At 43.7% G+C, this 8,409-nt stretch overlaps 1 non-coding gene across 1 annotated transcript; it reads right to left on the reverse strand.

The window, feature by feature from the left end:
- Positions 1 to 537: 537 nt before the first annotated feature.
- LOC145033128 (small nucleolar RNA R71) lies at positions 538 to 644 on the reverse strand. The gene has a single exon (XR_013677367.1). It is a non-coding gene; the product is annotated as a small nucleolar RNA R71 (small nucleolar RNA).
- Positions 645 to 8,409: the final 7,765 nt, after the last annotated feature.

Here is an 8,409-nt window from a genome sequence, read left to right on the forward strand (position 1 = left end):
TTTGGGAAAAAGAAGAGCAGTAAATCAGAAGCTTCAAGCGCTTCCTTGATAACTGAGGAGCCAATTCAAGAAGATATTGGATACGAAACCGAGGAAGAAGAGGAGGCAACGTACGAACAAGAAACCGAATCGGAGGAAGAGTTAGCATTCACTATGGCTAACATTGATGAAATTCCCATGGGAGAATGGAAGAAGAGGATGCGCGACGACCATGGCCCGGGACTTGTGCAACCCGCAATTCCCGCAACTGCCACCTTCGAGCTAAAAGGTCATATCCTAGCTTCACTCAAGGAAATACCTTTCTATGGGAAGGATCATGAAGATGCCTACAAACATTTGGATGAAGTAAATGATGTTGCTGATTACTTCAACATTCCAAATGTAACCCACGAAACTCAACTACTTCGGATGCTTCCGGTAACCTTCAAGGGTGCTGCTAAAGACTGGCTCAAATCACTTCCCCCCGGGTCAGTCACTACTTGGGCCAGAATGAAGGAAGAATTTATTGATCACTTTTTCCCACCATCCAAGATAGCCAAACTCAAGAAGGACATTGCAAACTTTGAACAACAAGCTGGAGAGTCATTATATGAAGCCTGGGAGAGGTACAAAAGTCTGCTACAAAATTGCCCACACCATGATCTAAACAGCCAGCAAGAAGTTTCCATCTTTTATGATGGAGTCAATGTCACGACCCGGCAGTTGCTAGACTCACAAGGCCCACTTACAAAGAAGCCACCCCCGGTGATTAAAGAATTGATTGAAGAATTCTCTAAACACTCTAAAGAATACCACAACCCTAGGAATGATGTCACGAGGGGAGCCGCATACGCTGCTACTGAAGATCTATCCGCGGTCATGGCTATGTTAAAAACCATGGATAGGAGAATGGACAAAATGGATCAAACTATCCATGCCATACGGGTGGGTTGCGAAAATTGCAATGGACCTCACCTCACTAGAGATTGCGATTTGGATGAGAACGGCAACAAAAAGGCACAAGTATGTTATTCGAGCGGTGACCGGTATGATGAGGACTGGCGCAAACAAAAGAAGGAGTGGCTGCCTTACGAAGAGTACAAGAAGGCCAAGGAGGAGAAGTACAGACAAAAAGGGAGAGGCTTTTACCAAAAGGAGGGGCCGGTGCAAGAGAAGAAGCCAAGCTTGGAGGAAATGCTAACTAAATTTGTGGCCGCTTCCGAGAAAAGACATAGTGACCACGATGCTGCTATCCAAGAAACAAGAACAATGCTCAGGAACCAGCAAGCATCCATCCACAACATAGAAACGCAGCTTGGGCAACTTGCTCAACAACTAAACCAAAGGTCACCGGGTGAGCTTCCTAGCAAAACCGAGAACAACCCACGAGGTGCACAAGTAAATATTGTTACCACAAGAAGTGGGAAGATTATTACTCCCCTGGCCCCCATTCGAACTGAAGCAACCAAGGACTCACATAAGGAAGGAACGGAAGAGCAAGTCGAAAACCAACACTCACAATCTGAGAGTCCTACTCGCCGAGTAGGACCGATGGACTCGGCGAGTACCTCTGCTAAAACAAATGAACAACCACCCTTGAAACCATACCAGCCTCCAATGCCATACCCAGCCCGAGCCAAGAAAGAGAAGCAGGAAGAGGAATATCAGATGTTTCTAGATCATATTAAAACTCTTCAAATCAACATTCCTTTCATTGAAGTCGTCATGCAAATGCCCAAGTATGCAAAGTTCCTTAAGGAACTCCTCACTAACAGAAGAAAGATCGAAGAAGTGCAGAAGGTAGTACTTAATGAGAATTGCTCCGCCGCAATGCTAAACAAATTACCAAAGAAGAAGGGTGATCCGGGGAGCTTAACTTTGCCTTGCCAATTTGGCAACTTGGCTGCAATTCATGCCTTAGCTGATTCTGGAGCAAGTGTGAACCTTATGCCATACTCGTTCTTTAAGAAGCTGGACCTCCCGGAGCCAAGGCCAATTCGGATGGCAATTCATTTGGCAAACAAGACTGTTACTTTCCCAAGAGGCATTTGTGAAGATTTGCTAGTGAAAGTAGACAAATTTGTCTTCCCGGCTGATTTCATCATTCTCGACATGGAGGCGGATCCGCAAGTGCCAATCATCCTTGGAAGACCCTTCCTCAACACCGCTAGCGCTATCGTAGACATGAGAGATTCTAAGCTCACATTGCGAGTTGGGGACGATTCAGTGACATTCGGGGTAGACCAAGCCATGAAGTACTCAAGGAGTAGTGATGACACGGCTTTCTCAATCGACATGCTTGACGAATTATTGGAAGAAGACATACCTGAAGATTCCAGCAAGTTTGCAGCTTTGGACGAAGTATTTGATCCAGAAAAGGACTTATTAGAGATTGAAAGACTGTTGGAAGAAGCGGAGTATGAAGAAATAAAGAACCAAGCTGAAAGCCCTACTCGCCGAGTAGACCCGATCTACTCGCCGAGTACATCTGAAGAAAAGCCAGAAGTCATGAATGCTGCCACCAACTCGCCGAGTACCAAACCTGCACTCAGCGAGTCCGTCACTATGCACAACAAATTGGAGCTCAAAACACTACCTGACCATCTGGAGTATGCCTTTCTGGAAGAAGGAAATCAGAAGCCGGTGATTATAGCCTCGGATCTATCCAAGATGGAAAAGGAGGAGCTTGTACGCGTGTTGAAGAAAAGGAAAAGAGTCATCGCATGGAGCATCTCCGACATCAAGGGAATAAGCCCATCCTACTGCTCTCACAAAATCAATTTAGAAGAAGGAGCAAGGCCGGTGGTGCAACATCAAAGACGATTAAACCCGAACATGCAAGAAGTCGTCAAGAAGGAGGTGGTCAAGCTTTTGGATGCAGGAATCATCTACTCCATCTCCGATAGCCCATGGGTGAGTCCGGTCCAAGTGGTGCCCAAGAAAGGAGGAATGACGGTCATTACCAACGAAAAGAACGAGTTAATTCCAACGCGAACGGTAACCGGTTGGCGAGTGTGCATCGATTATCGAAAGCTAAACGATGCCACTCGCAAAGACCATTTTCCCCTTCCTTTCATAGATCAAATGTTAGAGAGACTATCGGGCCATAGCTACTATTGCTTTTTAGATGGGTTTTCAGGGTATTTCCAAATACCCATAGACCCAATGGACCAAGAAAAGACCACCTTTACATGCCCCAGTGGGACTTTCGCCTATAGACGCATGCCATTTGGACTATGCAATGCACCTGCGACATTTCAAAGGTGCATGACCGCCATATTCCATGATATGGTGGAAAAATTCATGGAGGTCTTTATGGATGACTTTTCTGTATTCGGATCTTCTTTCAATGACTGCCTCACAAATCTTGACTCAATGCTTGCTAGATGTGAGAAAACCGACTTGGTCCTAAATTGGGAAAAGTGTCACTTCATGGTCAAGGAGGGTATAGTTTTGGGACATAAAGTCTCTAAAAAGGGAATTGAGGTGGATCGGGCAAAGATATACACCATTGCCAAATTACCCCCACCAACTAATGTAAAGGGCATTAGAAGTTTTTTGGGACACGCAGGTTTTTACCGGCGTGTTATAAAAGATTTTTCCAAAATCACTAAACCTCTAACACAATTATTACTAAAAGATGCACCCTTTAATTTTACTAAAGAGTGTTTAGAGGCATTTGACTTTCTAAAGGAAAAATTAACTAATGCCCCAATCATTATAGCACCAAATTGGAACTTACCCTTCGAGATCATGTGTGATGCTAGTGACTATACACTAGGAGCGGTCCTTGGACAAAGGGTTGATAAGCACTTTCAACCCATCTATTATGCAAGCAAGACCTTAAATCCTGCCCAAGAGAATTATACTACTACTGAAAAAGAACTGTTAGCCGTAGTTTACGCTTTTGACAAGTTTCGCCCTTACTTGGTTTTATCTAAAACCACTGTTTTTACTGACCACTCGGCTATCAAGTATTTGTTTTCCAAACAGGATGCCAAGCCAAGACTAATACGATGGGTGCTGCTTCTTCAAGAATTCGATATAGAGATACGAGATAAGAAAGGAATGGAGAACGTAGCGGCCGATCATTTATCTAGGCTCGAGAACCCGAAATTGCAAGAAGATAAGGATGGAGACGACTTTCCGGATGAATACATTATGGTGTCCGTGGGAGAGGAGCCATGGATCGCAGACATAGCTAACTATTTAGCTACCAATTATGTCCCGAAGGATTATAGTAGTTAGCAAAAGAAGAAATTCTTTGCGAAGATCAAATATTACTTTTGGGACGACCCATACCTCTTTCGAAGCTGTGCGGATGGAATTATAAGAAGATGTGTGTTCGGAAAGGAGAGTCGAAGAATACTAGAACACTGCCATAGCGGGCCCATGGGAGGACATCATGGAGCACATTATACCACAAAGAAGATCTTTGACATTGGGTTCTATTGGCCTACAATCTTCAAAGATGCAGCCCAATATGTCAAAGAATGCGATGCTTGTCAAAGGGTGGGAAACATTTCATCCCGTAATGAAATGCCACAACATAGCATTCAAGTGTGTGAGGTGTTCGACGTGTGGGGCATTGACTTCATGGGACCATTTCCCACATCCAAAGGAAACAAATACATCCTAGTGGCGGTAGATTATGTTTCGAAATGGGGAGAGGCGCAGGCTTTACCTACAAATGACGGACGGGTAGTGGTACGATTCTTAAAAAAACTATTCTCCCGGTTTGGTGTTCCGAAGGCCCTAATTAGTGACCGTGGCACACACTTTGCAAATGATCAATTGGAAAAGGTGCTCAAAAAATATGGGGTGACCCATAAGTTCTCCACGTCATACCACCCGCAAACGAGTGGACAAACGGAAGTGACCAATCGAGCCTTGAAGCGTATTTTAGAGAAGTCGGTGGGAAGCAACCGCAAGGAATGGTCGGATAAATTGGATGACGCGCTATGGGCATTTCGTACCGCTTTCAAAACACCTATTGGTACTACACCATATAGGTTAGTTTATGGAAAGCAATGCCATTTACCGGTTGAAATCGAGCATAAGGCATATTGGGCGTTAAAGAGGTGCAACTTTGACATGGAAGAATTGAAGACCAACCGTCTAATGCAAATGAATGCCCTTGAAGAACTTCGAAATGAGGCTTATTCTAGTTCGTGGCTCTATAAAGAAAAGACCAAGAGATGGCATGATAAAAGAATCAAAAGCAAAGACATCCATGAAGGCCAAAAAGTACTACTTTTCAATTCCCGATTAAAACTTTTCTTGGGCAAACTCAAATCAAGGTGGGATGGTCCCTTTTTGGTCAAGACGGTGTTTCCTCACGGGGCTATAGAATTGATCTCAAGAGACGGCACACCATTTAAAGTCAATGGTCATAGAGTGAAGAAATATGAAGAAGGAGTCCCCCGAAATGAAGGATTGGAGGAGCTGCTACTGTGCGGAATCGCAAACACGTAGACGGGACGGAGTCCAGCTAATGACTCCATCAAAAGAAGCGCTTCTCGGGAGGCAACCCGAGTTTCACGTTTGCATTTTCTTTCCTTTTCTTTATTTTTCATATTGTTTTTTTTTCATTCTTCTTCATTTATTCTACTTCTCTAAGTGCTTGAGGACAAGCTATACTGTGAGTGTGGGGTGGAAAGGCTAAACAAAGGAATTCATATAGTAAAATTGGCAAATTTAAAAAAAATTTCAACCTGAGACATCTACTCGGCGAGTATATCGACTATACTCGGCAAGTAAATGTTCACTTACAGCCAAAAGTCGATAACACGCGTGTCTACTCGGCGGGTAGCCGGTTCAAATCCAGTAAATTAAAACCTGTAAAAATTATTATTATTCATCATTTCATCTCCACACTCGTCGAGCATATCCTCTCAGCCGCATCTCAAGGGTTCTTCAAGATCTCTTCAATTTTCTTCTTCTTTCTCTTCATTCAAGCAACAAGGTAACATCTTTACCCTTTAATTTTATGAAAGGTCCAATCTTTATCACATATCTCCCCATAATTGTTATGATTTCGGATTTGGGGAGTTTTTCGCAATTTTTAGGGCTTTGATTTACTCATGAATTAGAGGTTATTTGGAGTAATTTCTTCAAGATCTATGGTTAGATAAACAATTACAACAAAACCCTATGAACAAATTGGACTATTACACAGATTACACAGATCCGATCTTGATCTGTCAGAATGTTCATACTACTCGGCGAGTAGGTCCCAAAAAGATAAAAAAATTTCCTGTTTTTAATTATGGGGTGTTGTTTGTTGCTGTGTTTTTGGTATGTTTATGCAGATAGCATGGCAAGGAGAGGACAGTCATCACGTGGAGGAGGCCATGGTGATATGCCATGATTAGCCTTTCAACAAATCACCTCCAAATCCTCCAAAACTCGAGCCCTAAACAGGTTGGAAGCGCTGCGACAGAAAGAAATCCACCTGCCCACTGCAGTGGATTGGGGATGGATGGGCAATGTCGGCTTGGAAGAGGAACTTACTCCATATTTGGTGAAAGATTGTAACTTGGGTTATGCCAACATCACTTGTGATGGTTGGTTGCAATTGTTTAAAATCCAAGAGCCAGTATACGCGGAGTTGTGTTGGAAATTCTTTGCTACCATTTCATTCCGAGGTGGTAGTGAGTATTACAATCCAAACACGATCTCGTTTTCTTTGGGAGGAGAGCTGCGACAATGCAGCATGGTTGAGTTCTCTTAGCGGTTGGGCATCTACGATCAAGACATGTCGATGACGGAATACTTTGAAGCCTTCTTGGAGAATACCCACAAAGAACTTCCCGAGGGGGTGGTGGCGTCGACATGGTGGAGTACAATTGCTAACCGGGTCTATATACCTTCCACTGCTCAAGAAGGTCATATCCATTCTCCAATCCATCGACTCATTCACCGGTTCGTTGCAAGCACGATCAACATGCGGAAGGATGGGGATAAAGTTCCCACCCTTGATATCTTTTACTTGTGGAGTATAATCACTCCCGATGTCTTCTGCAACCTCCCATATTGCATTGCTAAATTTCTTGCGGAGGGAGCGGTTAAGGAGAAAATAAACTCGAAGATCAATGGGGGTATGTTCATTACTCGGCTTGCGAGATCATTTGGGATCTTGGAATTGCCGCAAGCTCAAATGCTAACGATTATCCACCCTCCTTCGTTCAACACTGCACTTTATAGGAGGGCTCGGATAGTTGAAAATTTTGGTGATTCTTTTACTATCCCGAATGAGGATGAGCCGGCGGTCCCCGAGGAGCCGAGAAGGCGGGTTAGGCCGAGATACGAGCGGGTACGAGAAGACCCACCGGTTATTCCGGTGGAGGATAACAAGGGATGGAACCAAGTGGAGTATCGACGCTACTTGGATGATATAAGGCGAGGGGTTAATTACACCAATCAATCCTTCGACTATCTTTTCCAACAAATGCATATTGACCCGCGATCGGGACCCGGCTATCCTTACATTATGGATTGGGACGAAAGGATGCGCAGAAGGGGTGGAGAAGGAGGTAGTGGAGCTGGAGGAGCCGGGATGGAAGAGGAAGAATGAAGATTTTATTTGCTTTTGTTTTGTTTGATTATGATGCTTGTTTTAAGACAATTGTGGACATGTTGAATTTGGCTATGTGGTTGGAATATTAGTGTTACTTTTAGTTTTCTTTTCAGGTATTGAAGCTAGGAAGCATGCTATTTAGGAATGGTCAAGAGAGGAATGAGAATCTTTATGAGTGCTTATGGAGTCTTGTTCCTAGGATCGAGTCCGTATGAATCGAGAGTTTATTACAGTGTTGCTGTTTAGGAAGTTCACGGGAGAGTACATTTATATTTCCATGTCAACACTAGAGTAAAGAGAGACAGCGGTTCAAAAAAAAATTCTGGAACTATACGCTCTACTCGCCGAGTGCACTAATACTACTCGGCGAGTACATCTGCTTCTGCACGAACTACTTTGCCAACGAGTTCTACTCGCCGAGTTTGATCACCTACTCGCCGAGTAGCCTGCTGCAGGAGGAGTTTCTGATTTGTTCTGGCTACTTTTTTCTGCGCCATTCATACATTCTTTATGAATTACTACTGAGGATTGTGCAACAACCCTTTTTCCCTTAGAGTTTTCGAGCTATCAACCACACGAGACGTATGACGCCCGTGCCAAGGATGAGCTGTTCCCATGGTTAAAGTCACTAGAAGAAGGAGTTGAAGAAGAGAGTGTCAACCTAGCGGCTGCTACCCCAGGGGAGTTTGTTCCAACTTTCTCTCTATTTGCATTTTTTAGTTGTTATAATATGCGATGAGGGCATTGCATAAAATAAGTGTGGTGTAGGGGGTTAGTCACATCTTAGAACTCTTAGAATCTTAATTTAGGCTAATTTTTAAATTTGTTGCATACCAAAAATGCTTAGGTCT

Source organism: Lactuca saligna, chromosome 2 (assembly GCF_052625555.1).
Source record: "Lactuca saligna cultivar CGN05327 chromosome 2, ASM5262555v1, whole genome shotgun sequence".
NCBI lineage: Eukaryota > Viridiplantae > Streptophyta > Magnoliopsida > Asterales > Asteraceae > Lactuca > Lactuca saligna.